This window comes from Palaemon carinicauda, chromosome 3 (genome assembly GCF_036898095.1).
Source record: "Palaemon carinicauda isolate YSFRI2023 chromosome 3, ASM3689809v2, whole genome shotgun sequence".
NCBI classification, from domain to species: Eukaryota; Metazoa; Arthropoda; class Malacostraca; order Decapoda; family Palaemonidae; genus Palaemon; species Palaemon carinicauda.
Window position 1 is genome coordinate 74,334,739 of NC_090727.1, and position 25,335 is coordinate 74,360,073.

General features: G+C 37.0%; 2 long non-coding RNA genes across 4 annotated transcripts in view; one reads left to right on the plus strand and one right to left on the minus strand.

The window, feature by feature from the left end:
- LOC137638338 (uncharacterized) overlaps positions 1–13,217 on the plus strand; it is a 111,184-nt gene extending 97,967 nt beyond the window's left edge. For all 3 annotated transcript variants that reach the window (XR_011044069.1, XR_011044068.1, XR_011044070.1), the window contains 2 exons: positions 11,623–11,749; positions 12,058–13,217. This is a non-coding gene — a long non-coding RNA (uncharacterized lncRNA). The remainder of the gene's footprint in view (positions 1–11,622; positions 11,750–12,057) is intronic.
- LOC137638337 (uncharacterized) overlaps positions 12,057–25,335 on the minus strand; it is a 29,381-nt gene continuing 16,102 nt past the window's right edge. Inside the window, exons 2-4 of the long non-coding RNA XR_011044067.1 lie at positions 20,511–20,626; positions 14,373–14,479; positions 12,057–13,120 (exon numbers count right to left, since the gene is read on the minus strand). This is a non-coding gene — a long non-coding RNA (uncharacterized lncRNA). The remainder of the gene's footprint in view (positions 13,121–14,372; positions 14,480–20,510; positions 20,627–25,335) is intronic.

Here is a 25,335-nt window from a genome sequence, read left to right on the forward strand (position 1 = left end):
CACATTCAATTTCTGTCTCTCCATCACTTTCATTCCCCACAACTCCGATCCATACATCACAGTTGGTACAATCACTTTCTCATATAGAACTCTTTACATTCATGCCCAACCCTCTATTTTTTACTACTCACTTAACTGCCCCCAACACTTTGCATCCTTCATTCACTCTCTGACGTACATCTGCTTCCACTCCACCATTTGCTGCAACAACAGACCCCAAGTACTTAAACTGATCCACCTCCTCAAGTAACTCTCCATTCAACATGACATTCAACCTTGCACCACCTTCCTTTCTCGTACATCTCATAACCTTACTCTTACCCACATTAACTCTCAACTTCCTTCTCTCACACACCCTTCCAAATTCTGTCACTAGTCGGTCAAGCTTCTCTTCTGTGTCTGCTACCAGTACAGTATCACCCGCAAACAACAACTGATTTACCTCCCATTCATGATCATTTTCGTCTACCAGTTTTAATCCTCATCCAAGCACTCGAGCATTCACCTCTCTCACCACTCCATCGATATACAAGCTAAACAACCACGGCGACATCACACATCCCTGTCTCGGCCCCACTCTCACCGGAAACCAATCGCTCACTTCATTTCCTATTCTAACACATGCTTTACTACCTTTGTAGAAACTTTTCACTGCTTGCAACAACCTTCCACCAACTCCATATAACCTCATCACATTCTACATTGCTTCCCTATCAACTCTATCATATGCTTTCTCCAGATCCATAAACGCAACATACACCTCCTTACCTTTTGCTAAATATTTCTCGCATATCTGCCTAACTGTAAAAATCTGATTCATACAACCCCTACCTCTTCTAAAACCACCCTGTACTTCCAAAATTGCATTCTCTGTTTTATCCTTAATCCTATTAATCATTACTCTACCATACACTTTTCCAACTACACTCAACAAACGAATACCTCTTAAATTACAACACTCATGCACATCTCCCTTACCCTTATATAGTGGTACAATACATGCACAGACCCAATCTACTGGTACCATTGACAACACAAAACACATGTTAAACAATCTCACCAACCATTCAAGTACAGTCACACCCCCTTCCTTCAACATCTCAGCTTTCACACCATCCATACCAGATGCTTTTCCTACTCTCGTTTCATCTAGTGCTCTCCTCACTTCCTCTATTGTAATCTCACTCTCTCATTCTCATCTCCCATCACTGGCACCTCAACACCTGGAACAGCAATTATATCTGCCTCCCTATTATCCTCAACATTCAGCAAACTTTCAAAATATTCCGCCCACCTTTTCCTTGCCTCCTCTCCTTTTAACAACCTTCCATTTCCATCTTTCACTGTCTCTTCAATTCTTGCGCCAGCCTTCCTTACTCTCTTCACTTCTTTCCAAAACTTCTTCTTATTCTCTTCATATGACTGACCCAGTCCCTGACCCCACCTCAGGTCAGCTGCCCTCTTTGCCTCACGTACCTTGCGCTTTACTTCCACCTTTTTCTCTCTATATTTTTCATACTTCTCTATACCTGTACTGTACTATTACTCTGCAGCCATTCTTCAAAAGCCCTCTTTTACTCTTCCACTTTTACCTTCACTCCTTCATTCCACCATTCACTGCCCTTCCTCATGCTGCCTCCAACAACCTTCTTGCCACATACATCACTTGCAATCCCAACAAAATTTTCTTTTGCTAACTTCCACTCCTCCTCTAAATTACCAGTTTCTCTTACTCTCACCTCGTCATATGCTATTTTCAACCTTTCCTGATATTTACTTTTTACCCCCGGTTTTATTAGCTCTTCAACCCTCACTAGCTCCCTTTTACATCCACCTACTCTATTCCCCCACTCTTTTGCTACAACTAATTTTCCTTCCACCAAAAAATGATCAGACATACCATTAGCCATACCCCTAAACACGTGCACGTCTTTCAATTTTCCAAACATTCTTTTAGTTATCAACACATAATCCATTAATGCCCTTTCTACTACTCTTCCATTTGCCACTCTTACCCATGTATACTTATTTTTATCTTTAATTTTAAAAAAGCTAGCACTTATTACCATCTCTTGTTCAACACATATCTACCAGTCCCTCACCACTCTCCTTTTCACCTGGTACGCCATACTTCCCAATGACACCTTCTACCTCTCCAGCGCCCACTCTAGCATTTAAGTCACCAATGACAACTACATAATTCCTTCTACCCAGTCCTTCTACACACCTAGTTAATTCATTCCAGAACTCATTCCGCTCTTCTTCACTTTTCTCACTACCTGGCCCATACGCACTGACAAACGCCCAACATTCCCTACCCAACCTAACCCTTACCCACATTAACCTAGATGATATCTCCTTCCATTCCACTACTTTACCTGTCATCCATTCACTCAGCAATAAAGCCACACCCCCTCTCGCTCTTCCCCTTTCAATCCCAGACACTCTACCAGACATTTCACCAAACATCACTTCACCCTTTCCTTTCATCTTTGTCTCACACAAGGCCAATACATCCATCCTTCTACTTCTAAACATACTTCCAATCTCGCATCTTTTACTCTCTATCGTACTACATCCACGCACATTCAAACACCTTCAGTGATGGCTCCCCAATAAAAAAAGAATATCTTAGATATCATAAAAGCGCTTGACATTCTCTTTTATTCTGTAGATTTGTCAGGACTTAGAGCAGAATAGCAGAGGGAAATTAGGATCCAGTCTACCAGCTCGGTCTTTTGTCTTGGAATAGAGTGGTTGTAAAGAGCACACTGGCTCACGACAATATGAGGATGTCACAATAGGACTTTAAGTATCTTGAGGATGACTGACTGGTCTGGTACTCTGATTGTGCAGAAAAGAACATCTCCACATGTTTGCTTGCAAATTCAAAAGATGTTGGTCTAGTGCATACAGCACAAGCGACTAGGTAGCTTCGGCTCTAATATCAGTATTGGTTCTTGGCGATGTTATCTTTGGTCAGACATAATTCAGTATAAGAGGTGCTATGAGGGATTTGTTAGAGCCTGAATCTGTAGGTTCTTCTTACACAGTCCTCACTAATTCCGTGAAGTACACGGTGATATGGTGACCCAGGAGCGGGGAGGACAATATATTTTTGATATTTTCTATGGTATTGGATTCCCTGTTCTAGCTTTTCATAAAGTTTTTGGAGACCACAGAGCACATTAACCCAAAAAATAGTCATGAAAATACTAAACTTCAAATTAGGTATAGTCATTAGAATTTATAAAGAGAATATCCTCCTCAATGTCTAAAAACTAATGAGAATATTACCCTTTCCAAAACCTGCAAAAGATGAATTGTTAATGGCAAATTATTGCCTCTTCATTACAATTTTCATGTTAAAATTATAGGGAAGATGGTCGATGCAAGTCTTGTGTGGTATCCAGAAATAAGCTAATGTATTTGGCCAGCTCAGAAGCAGGTTCAGAAATAAATACTTAAAGCAGTTAGAAAAATATTTGACAGAGGAAGCAGTTTGGCTTAAGTTTTAGAGTATGTTTCAGGACAAGGAGCATTTCAATATGTACAGATAGATTAAATTTGATGCCAGTTGGCTTAGGAGCCATCCTCTTAAATGCTATATGCAGTGGTTGTTCCTGCAATATTAGCTCTACTCTACTAAAATATATTTTAACTGGGAGTGTGGGGGAATTTATGATTTTAGCTAGTGTTTTTAATGTCAGGATTACCCCAGCCACCTTATAGTGATTGCTTGATCTTTATTCTTTATAAATAGTAGGTTAGCTAGGGGCACCAGCTACCCATTTAAATACTACTACTAGTGTGTTATTGGGTCCTTCGACTAGCCAGACAGTACTACATTGTACCCCTCTCTGTATTAGCATCTTATTTTTCTTTTGCCTACACATACACATAATAGTCTGGCCTATTCTTTACACATACTCCTGTGGCCCTATACTCTTGACAACACTGAGATTACCAAATAATTTTTCTTCAGAGAAGAGATTAACTACTGCACTATAATTGTTCAGTGGCTACTTTTCTCTTGGTTAGGGTAGAAGAGACTCTCTAGCTATGGTAAGCACATCTTCTAGAAGGACACACCAAAATCAAACCATTGTTCTCCAGTCTTGGCTAGTATTGCAGCCTCTGTGCCACGGTCTTATTCTTGGGTTAGCTATATTGCTTGAGGGTACACTCAGACACACTGTTCTATCTTGTTTTTTTTTTCCTCCTTTTTGAAATGGTGTGTTGGGCAGGCTAAATAGAAGGACCATGGATGCCTGGTGGTTTATCAGGAGGTTGGTTTTCCTTATCTGATTCTTTCTCTTCTTGAAACCATCCTTACTGTCCTCCCATCAGTTGAAGTGGCTATCTTGGAGGGTATTTAGCCTTGCATGGTGTATCGGCTTCACATTGTTGACTAGTTTTTCCGACAATCTATAGTCTTTGGGTTTTATCAATCACTTTATTTGTATTTCCGTACATATTGTTCTTGTTATCATTATTGTCCTGTATAGAGACATTGAAGAAACTCCTGGACCAGTATGTCCTAGACTTCATCAGTGTCATCTACTGTATTGCAATATTCGTGGTTTGCATGCCAATATTCAAGACCTTTACAGTTGTGTCCAAACAGTATGATATTCTTTTGTGCTCAGAAACTTTGGTTTCTAATATGAGACACTCATCTGAGCTACTTATAACTGGTTTTAAGAAGGCAATAATTTTGAAACTGGATGCTATTCCTAGGGCCAGGTTAATGGTGGTGTTTATTAAGTCTTGCTATGAATGTGGATATCATGAGATTCAGGTGATTAAAGTTTGTGACAGGCATAACAACTTCTATTTGTGTCGATCTACCAGCATCCAGACATGGATGATTCTATCTTTGACTGTCTTCTTACTATTATGGCTAATATACAAAAACATCATAGAAAGGCCTCTTTTGTGGTTAAATTCTGTTTCTTCTACCGATTGCCATAGCAACTTCGGACTTTGCCTCTGAATCAGGCTGTGAGCAAATCGTAAGTGAAGCTTCTCACAGGTCTGGTCACTGGTTTGACCTTGTATACACTGACTCCCCTGGTGTTATAACTAGTAAGGTTGGTTCTCCAGTTGGGTCATTGATCATGCCTTGATTTCATCAATAGTGAATACTGAGCAGCATGTTCCTGATGTATCATACTCATGGAAGATTTATATAAAATCTCAAACAGACTGGAATGGCATTTTGAGTGATCTTTTGGGCATGAATTTGTCACAATTGTATAATAGTGTTGATCCTCTCATTCCTTTGAATGAGGATCTAGTCAACGTAGTTGATAGGCGTGTCCCTTCTTGTGTGCTACGGTACCAAGTGAAAGACAAACCCTTATTTGGAGAAGCAGGAGGCCTATCATCTTTGGAAGGGTAACAAAGCAGATTTGACTTGAAATAACTATACTAAGCTTAGTGCTTTTGCTCAGAGAGTTTATGCTTCAATTGAAAAGGAATACAATTTAACCATAAAAGAAACCCTTTCTGGTACAACTCAAACATAAGTGGTAGGCTATTCTTAAAAGTTGCACTCTTTGGTGTAGATGCAACAATTACTCCTTTACTTAAACTACTGTAGATGGCTCCATCACTCGCTGTCTAAAGGAAAAGGCTACCCCTCTTGGCTGATATGTTTGACAGTAAGCAGAGTAATGAGAAACTCTCTATGCCTCATTCCTGTTTCCTGAGGCTAAACTAACTGTTTTACCTTTAAGATCTTGTGGAATTAAAGCTCTCTTGATGGACTTTTAATGCTTGTGGAGTTGTAGACCCAAAATGCATTTTTCCTTTATTTTTCATAAAGACTGTAGAGTTCTTACCTCTAAAGTTATCTTATTTTGTGCAAGTTAGCAATAAGAATAGCTTTTAGCTCTTGGAGAATTGGTAGTGTTACTCCATTATGTTAATGTGGTTGTGGTAGTAGCTCAAGTCCAACTTATTACCGCCCAATTTCTATAACTCCCATGTTATCAAAAGTTTTTGAAAGTCTTTTGGCAAAACTTCTAAATAGGTTTGCATAAGGCAATTATCTGTTCCCTGGTTTGCAATTTGGCTTTCGTAAAGGCCTTGGACCATGTGATGCCCTTTTTACAATCTCCAGTGCTATACAGAAATCCTTTGATTGTAGTCAGGAAGTGTATGATTGCCTTAATTTTAGTGCAGCCTTTGACTGTTAATCATGAGGCCATTTTTTCAAACATTTAAAGTTGGGAGTGGGTGAGTCTTTTCTTAGCATCATTATTGAATTTCTAAGTAATAGGTCAACAAAGAGTTATTGTTGATGAGCTTCATAGCAATTATAGAAATTTTTTTTTTGTGTTCTTCAGGGTAGTCTTCTTGGCCCATTACTTTTTATACTATATACACATGACATGTGGTTTGGCCTAGAAAAGGGATTTTGACGAAGGAAAAATCTATTTCTGGGCGAGGAACCTGTGTCGCCCAGTGAAATGCTCCTATAGCACCATTTCTAAGGCATAATTACTGCTGAATATACCAGAGAAAAAGAGATGCATGGAATGCCAGGAATAAACCTAGCTTGCTCACTCTTTGAGTGTCGGTATGGAAAACTGGGGCATGATAGAACCATGGCCATAGGTCCCTCTCCAATTAGACCTCTCCTTCATCTACATCCCCTGGAACAACGAGGTGCCGTCCTACACCCGTCTGTGCCTCCTACTACGATTAACCCTCTCTACCCCTACATCTCCCCACCCTGTTGCATATGCAGATGATGCCACACTCTTTGCATCAATTCCACCTCCTGAATGTAGATCTGGGGTTGCTGAATCCCTTGATAGAGATCTAGCTAAAATTTTTGCATGTTACATATTATGGGGCATGAAGTAGAATCTAGACTCCTAACAAAACTAAAAGTATGATTGTAAGTAGGTCGAGGGCAGTTGCTCCTCAATATCCGGCTCTCATCATTGATAATGTTTCTTTAACTCTTTATGACTTAGAATTTTAGAGTGTTATTATAGACAACAAACTTACTTTTGAGAAACACATTAGGTCTGCCATTTTCAATTGCACAAAAAATTGGCTTATTAAGAAAGTCTTAAGAATTTTGGTGATCAATCTATTCTGAAGTGTTTTAATTCTTTCATTCTACCTTGCTTAGAGTATAGCTTTCCTGTCTGGTCTTCAGCTGCTGATTCTCATTTTAATTTGTTGGACAGGAACTTACGGTCTATTAAGTTTCTTATTCCTAATATAGACATTAATCTCTATTGTGCCAGTCATTCAATTAGTTTGTTATGCATGTTGTATAAGATTTTTCATAATTCTGGTCATCCTTTACATTCAGATCTTCCTGGGTAATACCATCCTTTTCATAATACAGTACTAGGTATGCAATTAATTCTAATAATCAGGCATTTTCCATCATGAAGTTCAATACTACACTGTATTCTAGGAGTTTTATTCAAGCTATAACCAAGTTGTGGAATGATCTTCCTAATCGGGTAGTTGAATTGGTAGAACTTCAAAAGTTCAAACTTGCAGCAAATGTTATGTTGAACATGCTGATATAAGTTTATATATGACGTATAGTTTATATATGAAAGATCTGTTTTAATGTTGTTAAATTCTTTTATTTTATTTTAATTGTTTATTAGTTTTCATATACTGTACAGTAGTTTCCTTATTTCCTTTCCTCACTGGGCTATTTTTCCCTGTTGGAGCCGTTGGTATTATAGCATTCTTCTTGTCCAAATAGGATTGTAGCTTAGCTATTAATAATAATAATAATAATAATAATAATAATAATAATAATAATGATAATGATAATAATAATAATAGACTGAAACAATTCTAGTTAAATGATCCTGATTTTGGAGATCTTGGAAGTGTTCTCTAAAGCCCAAGACTAGGAGGGCAGCTACATCCTTTCTGAAATTCTTGGAGCAGATGTTTATTAATTTGGTGATATTTTTAATTATATTTCAGGCAAGCAATCTTAGTTTTTGTAACTCGTATAAATTTAGTTATAATTTTCTCCATGTAACTTTTTTCTCTGGTATATTTAACAGTACAGTGATACCTCGGTACTCGACCATAATCCGTTCGGGATCAGTGTTCGACCACCGATTTGTTCGAGTACTGAAAGCTTTTTTCCCATAAGAAATAATGGTATTTATTTTCATACGTTCCTAGGCATTCCAAAATGCCCAAAATATCAATAAAATGTGTACGAAATTGGTCGGAAAATCCTATAAAACAATTTTAAACCATTTACTGTACATACCTTTGAGCAGCGGTTCGATGGCATACAGGAATGGATGTGGAGAGGATGGAAGGGGGAGGTTACTGGCTGCCTCCCCATGCCTAGTCACACGGTGAATATCAGTGCTGTTCCGGAATTTCTCGAACCAGCCCCTGCTTGCTTTAAAAGTAAATGACGAATCACTTTCACTAGCACTGGCACTTTTCTTCACCAATTCTTCATAAATATGAAGAGCTTACTCGCAAATGAAAGCTTCACTTATACTTTCCCCGGCCAACTGCTTTTCTTTAATAAATATAATGAGCAACTTTTCCATTTCCTCAATTACTTGTGGCCTTTGCTTACTAATTGCTGTCACTCCCTGTGCAACATTAGCTTTCTTTATCTCTTCTTTATTTTTCAAAAAGGTCGAAATGGTCGACTTCGCCATGCCATACTGTAAGGCTAGATCAGACACTCGTACACCGTTCTCGTATTTCGCAATAATTTCCTTCTTCAACTCGATCGTTGTTCTCACTGTTTTTCTCTTATCCTTCCCCTTATCACTAACTTTCTTGGGGCCCATTATTATCGGCAAAAAAAAGACAATAAAACGCACTAAATCACAATAAATTCTCAACACGTGTCGGACTGACGATCTCTCTTGAAATGATGCTACCCGACCAAGCAAGAGTAGCCGAGATGGCCGCTCATCTCACTCGGCCACGCGTTCGGCTGTTCGAGTTCCGATTTTTTGTTCGAACACCGCAGCAAAAATTACTCAAATTTTTTGGTCGAACTCCGATTTGTTCGAATTCCGATTTGTTCGAATTTAGAGTCGTTCGACTACCGAGGTATCACTGTATTTATACCTTAGAAATGGTGCTTTAAGGAGCATTTCACGGAGCGACACTGGTTGAGCCCAGAAATAGATTTTTCCTTCGTCAAATTCCCTTTTATAAGCATGTATGATTATGAAAAATATATCAATAGGTCTATATGGTATGTATGAAATTAATTTGTTAAACTTTTACATGTTATACTAAATTTACTGTTGCTGTTAATGACTTAACAATGTTGTAACACCAGTTTAATAACCAACAAATCAATCGCAACGACTTGAGGGAACTTGTGTGATTATAGATTGACGGAATTTTGACTTTTTAAAGTTCTACAGTACAGTACTTGGTCTGAGATTTTGGTTTAGTGGTCTCGTGAAAACTTCATGAAAAATAATTTTGTATTTTCCTACAATGCCTTGTTTTTTACTTTTTGTTGAAGTCTCCTTATTGTTTGTTGCCTCCATAGCATTTTTGTGCTTTCATAGAGGGGGAATCATTAGTATTTTCTATTGGCTTTGACTGCTATTACAGCAGGTAGTGCTTATTTAATTTTTACGTGTATGCAAAATAAGCACATTGGTTATAACTCAGGGCAAGTTGTTAATTAGTAGCAAGACTAGCAACTTGGAACAAATCAACCCTTCTATAAACTACATACACCTTAATTAAACTAGACCATAGCACTGTACTCTATCACCACAGAGATTTCTTGTCATTAAGACTAAAAATATGCGAGCGAGACTTCTCGAAAACTGCTTGATTTTGTGCTTTTATCAATATTTGTAAGACAGAATCTGTCCGCTGCTAAGGTGAGAATTTTGGCTAGTCTTTTTCCCACTCTTTGTCCTAAGTTTTTTTTTTAAATTATCCTGACTTTAATCTTAACACTAGTGCAGCCTTGATAATAGCACCTATTTTGACAACCTTTTATGCTGCCTTTTATAGCAACCAAAACTCCTTGCTTGCTCGTACACTTCTGAGTCCAGTAGGAAGTCCACATATGCATTAAACTTAGGGTTTTCACCTATAGAAGTCAACATGTTGATAGACACTGTTATGTATAATAGCACAAGTGGTTCTACATATCACCTTTTACCTGTGACTTCTGGAAAATCTGCTTATGGCAATTCTGGTATATTCAGTTTTGCTTAGAGGTTGATGGGTATATGTAGATTTCCCATTGTATATCATCAATTCTATCTCTTCTAGCATCAACAATTCTGATGTAAATGGAAACATTCTTGCTATAAAAGGCAGCAGCTCTGGAATTCAACAGCTCGTGTGAAAGCGCTGCTTGTGAGTTTTCAGCGTAATCCTTGTTTTATATGAATTTATAGCATTAATAATTCACAATTTTTACATCTGTGATTGATATTGGATTCATGTGACTGGCTAGTTTCTGCAATATTTTCAGCACACACCGAGGAAGATTTGCTCATTATAAATTCTAATTGATATTTTATTTGGAAAGGTTTATAACTTTAGAACATTTATGAAAGATTTTGTTCTGATTATTTTATGAGGATTACTCAATGCCTGTGCTCTTCCAGGTACTTTTCAGTTTCCTGTTCCTTTCAACAGGCAGTATTTATGAGGAGGAATGAATTATCCACACCTTCTTGTACTCGATAAGAATTTATTTCTCATATTCAAGAGGAATTTATTTGATCTTGGAGAATGTGATTAAAACTGAAGAGCGGTGTTGCAAATTCTATACTGTTATCAGATGGATGAGCCTCGGTAACCCTTGAAAGCTAGATACTCTTCCAGGCTCCAGTGCTGGCCCAAAATAATAATCCAGTCCTATGTAGAAACTTCAATTTTTTTACAAATGTGAATATTTTTACACTCCAACTAACTTGAAGGAACTTGAATCTAAATTTATCAATTTTTAGTGTTTAACTAGGCGACTTTATTTTTGAATTATACAATTTGCTGATAAATTTGAAACATATTTTTTATATATAAAATACAAACTCAAATCTATGAATAAGAGCGATCATAGTTGAGACTGAAGTAGTTAAATTGTAAACCTGACTTTTGTTACATTGTCATTAATCAAATTACTAAATCATGCATCCTATGCTTGTTTACATTGCAAATATTTAGGGTTATTTTACTCGCCAATAATTGAAGAAAGCAGCGGTAACTAGATTATGAAAGTATGCCACTTCCTGTTATGGCCTTGTAATTTTCGTGGTTTTGATATCGAGATACTGAATCAGTCTAGCTAAAGTGATTCTTATATACTGTTTGTTTTCTAAATTTGAAGGGATGGAATGAGAGTTTATGTATTCAATTTCCTGTAATTCCAGCTGGGTTATTTTTCAATTTTGTAAGTATTTTAACATGGTTTGGTCTCACCATTGCCTGATCTGGAGGAGGTTTTTATGACCAACTAATTCTCATGTCCAGCTAATGTCAATATTGTTTCTGGACACTACAAGTCATTCAACTTTTAAGCCAATGACCTATACATTATGACCTATACATTTTTTTTTATATAAAAACATACTTAGAAAAATCTCATCAAACTTATTTTTTCAGGATGCCAAACAAGTAAAGCAGTCCTAAACAGCTGTGTATTTTCAAGATTCTTTTATTGTGCCTGCTGTCAAGCTTCATCCTAACTGTTGTATTTAAAGGACTAATTTACGATTCTGCCAATTTATTGGTAAGTTGAGTGAATTTTACTCGAGTATTGGTAAGTTGAGTGAATTTTACTCGAGTATTGGTAAGTTGAGTGAATTTTACTCAAGTTCTAGGGCTTCGATTGAAAGTAATATTAAAATACCTCCAAAATTTTTATGAGTAAATTTACTGAAACTACCTCAATGATTAGTATTTTTCAGACATTATACTTAACCAAGGTGAAAATGAGAGACAAAACTCGGAATTAAATTTATTTAGATTTTTACAATTACTATTGAAATAATAAACATTAAATACATATTTGCATCCAATTATATTTTTGTCTTCCAGGTAATATTTGCCTCATCTGTGAATGGACTACTGGTTAAGAAAGAACTCTGTATTTCAGATCATCAAACTCCACCTAGGAGATAATAAACAAGGAAATATTGTTCCACCTAGGAGATAATAAACAAGGAAATATTGCACCATCACCAGACTGACAGAGAAGGCAGCTCACTACCATAGAAAGAAGGATCTGAGGCAGCACCTCACTAGCTGAGAGTTCCACCAAGCAAGTGACATTGAAGCAATTGTGAAGTCTGTTAAGAAATAATATAGTTTGTCAAGGAATGATAAATTGAAATTAAGCCATACCAAATATGGTGATGGTGAGTTTGAGAAGAAACTTGCATCTTCACATGAGAGAAACAGGAATAGATGCTGGTACTGTGTATAAGAGGAGAAACAGTCTGATATTATCTACATGATTTACTAACACCAGAGCAATTAATGTCTGAAATTTGTCAACCCACTGTGATGGTGGACGCATTAGTATTTTACTCTTGAATGGGTGGTGGTATTTCTGGTATTCTTCAATGGCAGGTACTAATCAGTCTACTAACTTTCTCCAGTTGTGCACATATTCAACTGTGTCCTGTTGCTTGTTTTTGATTCTCTCTTCTAATGCACATCTTTATTGTAATATGAATTTTCTTGATCTCTCAGTAGAGGGCCCCTGCATGAACAAAATATTGCAATCAAAGTGCAACAGGTTCTAGACCCTCCAATGTTTAACTTCTCTTGGATTTCTTCTCATAGTTGAACCTCCCACATGATTTGGAGTTGTCGCCGCCTATCTTAGTCTCTTCCTCTAAGTTGAACCACCACACAATCTGAGGTTGTCGCCAGTTCTCTTGGTCTCATCCTGTAAAACCACCATGATTTGAAGCTCGAGCTGTTGCCATTTCTCTTGATCTCTTTCTCTTCATTGAATTAATACATGATGAGTGATGTGGAGCTGTGACATTGAATTAATACATGATGAGTGATGTGGAGCTGTGACATTGAATTAATACATGATGAGTGATGTGGAGCTGTGACTTTATCTTGAAAAACTTTGGTTTGTAGTATTCTGAAAATAAATGAGAATGTAAAGTTTCTTAAATATTGGACAACTGACTTGGATATTTAAAATTAATAGATATTCCTGATTAAAGACATAAATGGTACTGGTGAGTTTTTCTAGAATTCCTCAAGAAATGCCAATGTTATTTGTCTTGAAAGTGACAAGTGAAATGAAGTGTCCTACATTGAAGCATACAGATGATAATCATTCATAAATTGAGTTCAACATTATTACACAAAGAACCATGGAAGCTAAGAAATTTATAGTCATCTAAGCAAATCCCTAATATCAAGTATAGTGAAATTACAAAAGTAAGACCCCCCCCCCAATTGTGCCTATCCAAAAAGTCATTATTCATTTAGTACAATGAAAAAAAATATTCTGGAGGAATAACACTGAATGAATGGTAGAGGAAATGTCTACAAAACTATGAGAAAGGTTTATATAAATTTTATCCAAATGCAATAATAGTAAATTTTACCCAAAAGCAACAATTTTTAAACAAAGCAAAAATACTGCTTTACCGAATTAACATTGCCATACCTGACATACAATAAGGTGAGATTAAAAGGTCATACGAAACTGTCAAGTGTTGGGGAATTGGTTTGAAGCTCAAAGTATATATAACTTCTTTACAAGCTATAAAGAGTAACATTTCAAATACTTGAATTATGCAACAAGGATATCTAAATGGAACACCTAACTCCCTCTCCTACCCAACTCGTGCTAGTAAATAATCAGCTCTAGACACATTAAGACAAGAAAAATTGAAAACTTTAGCATTCATAAAGGTTCATAGTTGTATTTCTAAGACCAATGCTTCCTGACTACAGAAATAGTCAACATAGCCAAAAATATAATCCCAGTAACTTACTTTACCTAATTATATAATACCCTATTGCAAACTAATTTTTAATGTATGAAAAATTATCAGGCTGACTTTGGGTTTAAAGTAACATGAAACGAGAAAATTAATCTTAGTTAAACCTAAAATTGACTTTCTTCAGTGATCAATTGTAATGAAAAATAACTTTCTTGCACTATAGTATTTGTTTAAGAAAATTTGCTAATTTTAAATTATTACCAGGTTCTAGGTCTTCACTGTTTCATAATACTGTATTGCAGTTAGATCTCCCTTTTAGTAAGCCTTTAATGGTCTGTTAGGAAATTCCTTACATTATTTTCCTGGATATTAATCTTTTCCCCTAAATGTTTTTTTGATTTCATATTAAATAAACAATAATTTATTAATACTTACTTAGCACTACACCCTTCAATCAGTCTTCAGTGGTTCCAATTTGTTTATTCTTCAATCGATTAAAATGTTTTGTCAAACCATGTTTTCTCTGTATACCCAACACGTATCTGTGAAAAATAATAATTAGTAGAAGGATATTGTACTGTTAAATCTAGCATAATAATCCTAATACAGTGCCTATAAAATATAAAAATTAGTGGATAGATACTGCACACTGTTGAATATAGCATTATAAATCTTAACATCCACTCTACAGAGCTATGTACAGTGTGTCCATGTACTGAACTTACTGTACTGTACAATATATTGCCCTTTCTCACTTTTTTTTTTACTGTAGCCAACTAAAACAACTGAAATTTGCATTGTAACCCATTAGACTAGTGTATATAAACAATGAGTTCCTTTTTTACTACCAATGGACAAATTTTATCTATATATTGCTTTGGTCAATGCCTTTTAAAATGCATGTACACTACAGTGTATATTTGTATGGACAGAAACTCTGCATACGATAGTGTATACTGTTAGAAAAAACAATAGTTTAATACTAAGTGAAGTAGATAGTTTTTTTATGCACCTGCTTGTTTGCAAGTACAGTAAACTTCTAATTGTGAACACTGGTTCTACCAATTCTACATGCATATCAGGTCCATTGTTGAATAGACCTTTTACCTGGATTGGAAATTCCTCCTTTAAACCTTAATGCATAAATTTTAATTTCAAAATTAGAATTATAAAACAAGATGAAATACAATCAACTCAATTCTCCTCTCAAGTAAAAACTGACTTCATTACAGTATAAGAATACATTGCTACTACAAGCGTTATTATTATTATTATTATTATTATTATTATTATTAGCCAAGCTGCAACCCTAACTGGAAAAGCAAGATGCTATAAGCCCATGGGCTCCAACAGGGAAAAATAGCCCAGTGAGGAAAGAAAATAAGGGAATAAATAAACAATAAAAAATTAACAAATTATTCTTAAAACAGTAATAACATCAAAACAGATATGTCATATATACTGTATAAACTATAAAAAGACTTATGTCAGCCTGTTCAACGTAAAAACATTTGCTGCAACTTTGAACTTTTGAAGTTCTACTGATTCAACTACCCGATTAGGAAGATCATTCCACAACTTGGTAACAGCTGGAATAAAACTTCTAGAATACTGTGTAGTATTGAGCATCATGATGGAGAAGGCCTGGCTATAAGAATTAACTGCATGCCCAGTATTACGAACAGGATAGAATTGTCCAGGATGGTCAGAATTATGAAAAATACTATGCAACATGCCTAATGAACTAATTGAACGACTGTGCCAAAGATCAATATCTAGATCAGGAATAAGAAATTCAATAGACCGTAAGTTTCTGTACAACAAATTAAGATGAGAATCAGCAGCTGAAGACCAGACAGGAGAACAATACTCAAAAGAAGGTAGAATGAAAGAATCAAAACACTTCTTCAGAATAGATTGATCACCAAAAATCTTAAGAGACTTTCTCAATAAGCTAATTTTTTGTGCAATTGAAGAACAGACCTAATGTGTTTCCCAAAAGTAAATTTGCTGTCAAGAATCACACCTAAAATTTTAAGTCATACAAAGTTCAAGACAACAATTCTCTGCAATTACTGTACAGGTATTAAAAATTAAAAAATGATGCCTAAAAAAGACTCACCCACTCCCAATTGTTTGAATTTGATAACAAAGGCCTCATGATTAACACAGTCAAAAGTAGCACTAAAATCACGGCCAATCACACAAACTTCCCTGACCACAATCGAGAGATTTCTGTACAGCATTGGTGATTGCAAAAAGGACATCACATGCTCCAAGGCCCTCACGAAAGCCAAATTGCAAACAAAGGAACAGACAATTATCCTCGGCAGACGTCTTTAGACATTTTGCCAAAAGACGTTCAAAAACTTTGGATAATATGGGAGTTATGGAAAATAGGCAGTAATCAGTTGGACCTGAGCTACCACAAACACATTTGCTTGATGTAATAACATTATTTCTCTAACAAGTGCTAAAGGGACCTCTTCTTGCTAACTTGTGGAAAATAACATAACTTAAGAGCTAAAAAATATGCAGTCTTTATGTAAAAAAAAAAAAAAGGAAAAACAACATTTGGTCTACACCTCCATAAGCATCAAGAAAGATTTACATTCACAATAACAAAAATGTAAACTAGTTACTTTAGCCCGAGGAAAACAGGAATGAGGAAAATCAAGTTCCTCATTACTTTGCTTACTGTCAAACACATCAGGTAAAAAAGGGTTACCTTTTCCTTTTGATAGAGAGTGACAGCCATCTGGTTCAAGTAAAGGAGGAAGGAACTGTTACGTCTACACCAAATAGAGCAGACTTAAGGGTAGCCCACCATTTATGTTCCCGAGTTGTACCAGAAACGTTTTTTTTTATGGTTAACTTGTAATAATTTTCAGTTGAGTTGAAGCATAAACTCAGAACAAAGGCTCTAAGTATAGTTATTCCAGGTTAAATATGATCTGTTACCTTAAAAAGATGATAGGTCCCCTGCTTCTCCAAATAAGCATGTCTACAATCATCATTGAACCAGGGTTTGTCTTTCACTCTGTACTTTAGCACATGAGAAGAGATATGCCTATCAATTGTGTTGACTAGATTCTCATTCAAAAGAACAACAGGCACAACACTAGTATACAATTGTGACAAGTTCAAGTTAAAAAAAAAAAAAAAAAAAAAAAAAAAAAAAAAAAAAAAAAAAAAAAAAAAAAAAATGGCATTCCAGTCTGCTCGAGTTTTTACATGAATCTTGCACGATTATGATACATCAGGGACAGGCTGCTCAGTCTTCTCTACTAATAAAATTAAGACATGATCAGATGTCCAATCAGGAGAACCAACCAGGGGAGTCTATGTATAGTAGGTCCAAGCAGTTACCAGACCTGTCAGTAGCTTCACTTATGATTTGCTCTCAACTTGATTCAGAGGCAAAGTCCAAAGCTCTTAAGCCATGGTGATCAGCCAGAGAAACAGAATTTACCCACAACCAATGGTGAGCATTGAAATGACAAACAAAAATAAAAGGAGGCCTTTCTATCATCATCTTATATATCTTAGCCATAATGGTAAGAAAACAATCGAAGATAGACGAGTCCTGGATTCCTGTAGATTGAACACAAATAGAAGTTATACCTGCCACAAACTTTCATTACCCACATCTCATGACATCCACATTCATAGCAGGATTTGGTGAAGCAGGGTACTATGTCCTAACATACATTGCCATTCTCCTTGCCCTAGGAATGGCACCTCATTTCAAAACTATTGGCTTCTTAAAACTAGTAATAAACTCATTTGAGAAAGAATATGATGTTGTCAGGACAAGACTATGTCTTGAATATTGGCATGAAGCCCATGAATATCACTAGGGCCCAGAGGGCTTATGGCATGAGGCTGGGTCAAGGCTTTGTGCACCTTGAGCAGGACCATAAATGGTGTCGTCCATCACCCGAAGAGGTGGTGATGTTTTCAAGAATTTTTTTTTTGCAACTATGACTGGCCTTCCTGGACTTTCACAACGACGACAACTTTTTATATTACTGTATTAAAAGAAGCGTCAGAATCAGAGCTGGAAGGGATAAAGGAGTGACGTTGCTTCTTTGCACCAATTTTCTCCTCATGGTCTGAAAGCAGAAAAGAGTTTCAAGTGACTATCGACAAAAAAAGTCTCCCAAGGGGAGAAACAAAATGGGTTCCTCCAACAGGAACCCCAAAACTGGGGAACACTGTTACAGGGGGGGAAGTAACAGGCACTCTCACTGGTACTTGACTCTGACACGGACTGGGATCCCAGGCACAACAAGGAAGGGAGCCAAGGGCCCTGTGGTGTGCAATGATGCAATTAGCACATGTGAAATTGGAACTATGCACAGGTATCAAAAGCCTCAGCTCTTTTTTTTTGCCCAGCTTTAGGCTTCAGGACATGGGGTTGACTGCTAAGTCATGACCTCTACAAAGCCCTGAATAAGTGCTGGTAATACCACCGACTAGTAGCAGCAACCACCCTTTCCCCACATTTACGAAACTGAATATCAATGATCAGCTTTATGAATCGAAACTCATCCACTTTCTGAAAAAACAAGAAAAAAATGAAAGCCTTAAGTGGGAACAACAGTACATCCATACTCATTGCTGCATAAGGCATAAGTTGGCTACTGTACTTAAAAAACAAATTCAACAGCCTTTCCAGCTTGTGCTACAGCCAGTCCCTATTTTAAAGGACAAAAGGGTTGACTTGGTAGAGGTACAAATAATATCAGGAAACATTTAGATGAACTGGGGGGGTGGGATGTATTCACCGGTTTGAGATCCCTCTTGCCCATCACAAGACTTCAACACAAAATAAAGCTCCATTTTGACTCAAATATGAATTATGCAATTTGTATTAGTGTACTATTTTCAAATTTACAGAAGGCACATACAGTACTGCACCACTTCATTATGGCATTTCTTGATTAAACAGCCAAATCTTTAGCATAAATTGCATACAGTACAGTACCTCCTTATTATGGCATTTCTTGATTGAATAGAATGGCCAAATCTTTTAGCATAAATTGCATTTGATTCTGTACAAGCATACATACAGTACTTGTCTACCCTCAACACCTAAATGTATACAGTTCTGATCCTTGAACTATGAAGCATTTCACAGAGGCTCTGGTTTATCTGTTGTAACATATGCATTACTTTTACCACTAAGAATTTCATTAATATTTCTTTTAAGTGAGAAACCTTTACTGTTCCGTACAGTTGAAGTACAGTAGTTGAAATAGTCTTGTTGCATGCCAGGATTTCTTTTGATATTTCGAAATTCAATTCGCTACTATTTATTGTTTACTCACTATTGGTGCTTCAACCAGCCATTAATAATTTTCTTTTTAGTTAACCCTCAAGTATCTAAACATCAAAATAGCCTAACTAGAGTGAGGCAAGAGTAAGTGTTGGATCAAGTCCAGAGCCTTTTCTTTTCTTTAATATTATCACTTTTGAAGAATGCCAATGTGGTACAGTAAGGATATTATTTGGTTTGCTTAAGGAAAAATACAGTACTGCACTGTATATTAATCTTTGATAAATGTAAATTTTAGGCAATGAATTACAGTACTCTGACTGGAATTACTACTAGCTTTAATGTAATTTTAATTGGCTATTACTGTATACTAATTAGATCTTAGATCTTTGTTACTAAAGTTTTTATAATTTTCCAAAAGAACCTGGTAAGTGTGAGTTGATTACTGTAACTTAAGGTACTGAAGGTTATATGCCTTAATTACAATCTTTAAATTGTGTAAGGTTGAAATTGTATTTGATTACCCATTGGATTCCTTTATAGTATAATTATCAAATAAGGGAATTTTAACAGCAGATAGAAAATGAGAGTAACACCTAAAAAGTCAAGGATTAGACTAGATTTATGAATCTGGGTCATACGGACTCATGCTGGGCTTTGGAAAGCCATTCAGTAGCCAGGTATAACCGAGGTGGAATACCACCTTGTTGTTTTACAAAAAACTGTCACGTTTAAAGAGGTTGAATGGACAGAAGAAAGAACCGTGAGCAGAGGTAAAGCAGATGGCTACAAAGTTAGAAGCTAGGTGTTGGGTAGATCCTTTAAGGGATACCTACAGTACACTGCAATAAGTGGACTGATGGCTCCAACATGTCTATGAAGAAAAGGAAGGAGATAGGCCAGCATTTACCTATCCCAGTCCTTAGTTGCCAACTTATTTTAGAGGGGACAAGGTTTCAATGCCAATTGATTACTTCGAGCAATATCAAATGAATTTCTGGACACCATTCATAAATATCTTCATGGACGTAATTAATTTTATTTAAATTTACTCAAAATAGCTTTGAATATGGTAATTACTGTCTATTTTCTCTCCCATTATTACTATTGTTTTTGCTATGCTATAATAATAATACTGTATAACTACTGTATTTAAAAATTTCCAAATACTTAGAAGTATAGTAAATCTTTTAAATCTTTCTATAAAAGATTAACTACACACTACTGTATTTGCTGGTTGAAATATATTTGAAGAAAAAAACATTAGCACTTTATTGATCAACCATATTTACCTATTCTTCCTAGAGTCACCCAAGTAAGAGTGCCATTGAAATTACCATTTCCTTATGAATGTCAAAAGTATTCAAGTTCTTTCTTCAGTATGTATTTCATTTTTTCAGCAAATAACCTGGAATGAGAATAAAAGTAAACCTACTGAATATCAACCTTAATTGTACAAAAGAATAATATAGGACTACGATGGTCCATAAGGGACCACATACTGTACAGTACTATTGCATAGCTTACAACAAATTCCAATATCATTTCAAGAAGCCATCTTTAATAATTTATACGACTAACTTTTTATTTTTTTACGCATACTTTCCATTTGAAGTTATTAAAAGTGAAATCAGCTTTTTTTTTTAACTACTGTACATTGCAACAAATACTTTAAATCTATGAAATTACAAAATACAGTGCTACTGACTTTTCCAATAACTTCATTCTTTATGGTTTACAATTATTTGATCAAATATGGTACAGCACTGGTAGCTAATAGTACAGTATTCATAAGCTACTAGAGACAATCTTTAGTCTATACGTAACCAATTTGATATAGAGACTAACTTGTTCCTGTAAGCAAGCAGTACCTTATCAAACAACATAGGATCCTCAAAGTCCTGCAATATTGTGCTTTTAGTTATTCAGGGTCACAATAGAAAGTACCTTAAATTCAAAATAGCCATCAACCATGGGATACATAAAGAATAAAATCTATTGAGTACTGTTGGTGATAATCAACCAACAGAAACTACCCCACACAACCTTTTAGATGCTTGGTTGAAAACCTTCAGATAACTAATATGGGATATAATATCTTCTAGAGATGAAACTCTTTAAAAGAATAATAACCCTATATTATATGTTTACCACAAAGACCTGATATCACTCTTGAAGAATATAAAAAAAAAACAATAAAAAATTCTGGCCTGGGAGCACCATGGTCTTCTATTGGCACAAAGGCATTTAGCCTCAGCTGAGAAAGTGTCTCTAAAACCTATAAAAAGAGTAGAACCACACCAAGAAATATATAAAAAACAGGATAATATTTATACAAAGCCAATTATAAGAATCAATACTACATACATATACCAAGGCACTTCCCCCAATTTGGGGGGGTAGCCGACATCAAACAAATGAAACAAATAATGGGAGCTCTCCTCTCTATGTTCCTCCCAGCCTGACAAGGGACTCAACCGAGTTCGGGTGGTACTACTAAGGTGCCACAGCCCACCCTCCCCCGTTATCCACAATAGATGAAGCTTCATATCGCTGAATCCTGTACTGCTGCTACCTCCGCGGTCATCTAAGGCACCGGAGGAAGCAGCAGGGCCGGTCCGGAACTGCGTTACAATCACTCGCCATTCATTCCATTTCTAGCACGCTCTCTTGCCTCTCTCACATCTATCCTCATATCACCCAGAGCTTTCTTCACTCCATCCATCCACCCAAACCTTGGCCTTCCTCTTGTACTTCTCTCATCGACTCTTACATTCATCATAACCTTTAGCAAACAGGCATTTTCCATTCTCTCAACATGGCCAACCACCTCAACACATTCATATCCACTCTAGCTACTAGCTCATTTCTTACGCCCGTTCTCACCCTCATCACTTCGTTCCTAACCCTATCTACTCGAGATACACCAGCCATACTCCTTAGACACTTCATCTCAAACACATTGAATTTCTGTCTCTCCGTCACTTTCATTCCCCACAACTCCGATCCATACATCACAGTTGGTACAATCACTTTCTCATATAGAACTCTCTTTACATTCATGCCCAACCCTCTATTTTTTACTACTCCCTTAACTGCACCCAACACTTTGCACCCTTCATTCACTCTCTGACATACATCTGCTTCCACTCCACTATTGGCTGCAACAACAGACCCCAAGTACTTGAACTGATCCTCCTCCTCAAGTAACTCTCCATTCAACATGACATTCAACCTTGCACCACCTTCCCTTCTCGTACATCTCATAACCTTACTCACATTAACTCTCAATTTCCTTCTCTCACACACCCTTCCAAATTCTGTCACTAAACGGCCAAGCTTTTCTTCAGCGTCTGCAATCAGTACAGTATCATCCGCAAACGACAACTGATTTACCTCCCATTCATGGTCATTCTCGTCTACCAGTTTCAATCCTCGTCCAAGTACTCGAGCATTCACCTCTCTCACCACTCCAACATAAAAGTTAAACAACCATGGCAACATCACACATCCCTGTCTCAGCCCCACTCTCACCGGAAACCAATCGCTCACTTCATTTCCTATCCTAACACATGCTTTACTACCTTTGTAGAAACTTTTCACTGCTTGCAACAACCTTCCACCAACTCCATATAACCTCATCACATTCCACATTGCTTCCCTATCAACTCTATCATACGCTTTCTCCAGATCCATAAACGCAACATACATCTCCTTACCTTTTGCTAAATATTTCTCGCATATCTGCCTAACTGTAAAAATCTGATTCATACAACCCCTACCTCTTCTAAAACCACCCTGTACTTCTAAGATTGCATTCTCTGTTTTATCCTTAATCCTATTAATCAGTACTCTACCATACACTTTTCCAACTACACTCAACAAACTAATACCCCTTGAATTACAACACTCATGCACATCTCCCTTACCCTTATATAGTAATACAATACATGCACAAACCCAATCTACTGGTACCATTGACAACACAAAACACATATTAACCAATCTCACCAACCATTCAAGTACAGTCACACCCCCTTCCTTCAACATCTCAGCTCTCACACCATCCATACCAGATGCTTTTCCTACTCTCGTTTCATCTAGTGCTCTCCTCGCTTCCTCTCTTGTAATCTCTCACTCATTCATTCTCATCTCACATTACCGGCACCTCAACACCTGCAACAATTATATCTGCCTCCCTATTATCCTCAACATTCAGTAAACTTTCAAAATATTCCACCCACCTTTTCCTTGCTTCCTCTCCTTTTAACAACCTTCCATTTCCATCTTTCACTGTCTCTTCAATTCTTGAGCCAGCCTTCCTTACTCTCTTCACTTCTTTCCAAAACTTCTTATTCTCTTCATATGAATCACCCAATCCCTGACCCCACCTCAGGTCAGCTGCCCTCTTTGTCTCACTTACCTTGCGCTTTACTTCCACATTTTTCACTATATTTTTCATACTTCTTCAAAAGCCCTCTTTTTCTCTTCCACTTTTACCTTCACTCCTTCATTCCACCATTCACTGTCCTTCCTCATGCTGCCTTCAACAACCTTCTTGCCACACACATCACTTGCAATCCTAACAAAATTTTCTTTTACCAACTTCCACACCTCTAAAATGTTATTTTCATTAGTAAAATAAATTTTTGAATATACTTACCCGATAATCATGTAGCTGTCAACTCCGTTGCCCGACAGAAATCTACGGACGGGATACGCCAGCGATCGCTATACAAGAGGGGGGTGTACTCACCAGCGCCATCTGTGGTCAGGTACTGCAGTACTTCTTGTCAACACCACCTCAATTTTTCCTCGGTCCACTGGTTCTCTATGGGGAGGAAGGGTGGGTCAATTAAATCATGATTATCGGGTAAGTATATTCAAAAATTTATTTTACTAATGAAAATAACATTTTTCAATATTAATCTTACCCGATAATCATGTAGCTGATTCACACCCAGGGGGGTGGGTGAAAACCAGTGTACATGTTAATCAAGAAGCTAAGTATCCCGTATTTCATATTATCAGTTATTCAAAATAACAAATGAAATTATAAGTACCTGGTAAGGAAGTCGACTTGAACCATTACTCTGCCTTTAATAAGTACGTCTTCCTTACTGAGCGCAGCGGTCCTCTTAGGAGGCTGAACAACTCTAAGGTGCTGAAGTATAAAGGGCTGCAACCCATACTAAAGGACCTCAACACAACCTCTAACCTAGGCGCTTCTCAAGAAAGAATTGACCACCCGCCAAATCAACAAGGATGCGGAAGGCTTCTTAGCCCACCGTAACAACCCAAAACAACAATAAAAGCATTCAAGAGAAAGGTTAAAAAAGGTTATGGGATTAAAGGAATGTAGTGGTTGAGCCCTCACCTACTACTGCACTCGCTGCTACGAATGGTCCCAGGGTGTAGCAGTTCTCGTAAAGAGACTGGACATCTTTGAGATAGAATGATGCAAACACTGACTTGCTCCTCCAATAGGTTGCATCCATAATACTCTGCAGAGAACGGTTCTGTTTGAAGGCCACTGAAGTAGCCACAGCTCTCACTTCGTGTGTCCTTACCTTCAGCAAAGCAAGGTCTTCATCCTTCATGTGAGAATGAGCTTCTCTAATCAGAAGCCTTATGTAATAAGAAACTGCGTTCTTGGACATAGGCATCGAAGGTTTCTTAATGGCACACCATAAGGCCTCTGATTGCCCTCGTATAGGCTTTGACCTTTTAAGATAGTACTTTAGAGCTCTGACAGGGCAAAGAACTCTCTCTAGTTCGTTACCCACCATGTTGGAAAGGCTAGGAATTTCGAACGATCTAGGCCAAGGACGTGAAGGAATTTCAATTTTTGCCAAAAAACCGAGCTGTAAGGAACATGTAGCTGTTTCAGATGTGAATCCTATGTTCCTGCTGAAGGCGTGAACCTCACTAACTCTTTTGGCTGTTGCAAGGCAGACGAGGAAAAGAGTTTTGAGAGTAAGGTCTTTGAAAGAGGCTGACTGGAGAGGTTCAAATCTAGGTGACATAAGGAACCTTAGGACTACGTCTAGATTCCAGCCTGGAGTGGACAAGCGACGTTCTTTAGAGGTCTCAAAAGACCTAAGGATGTCCTGTAGA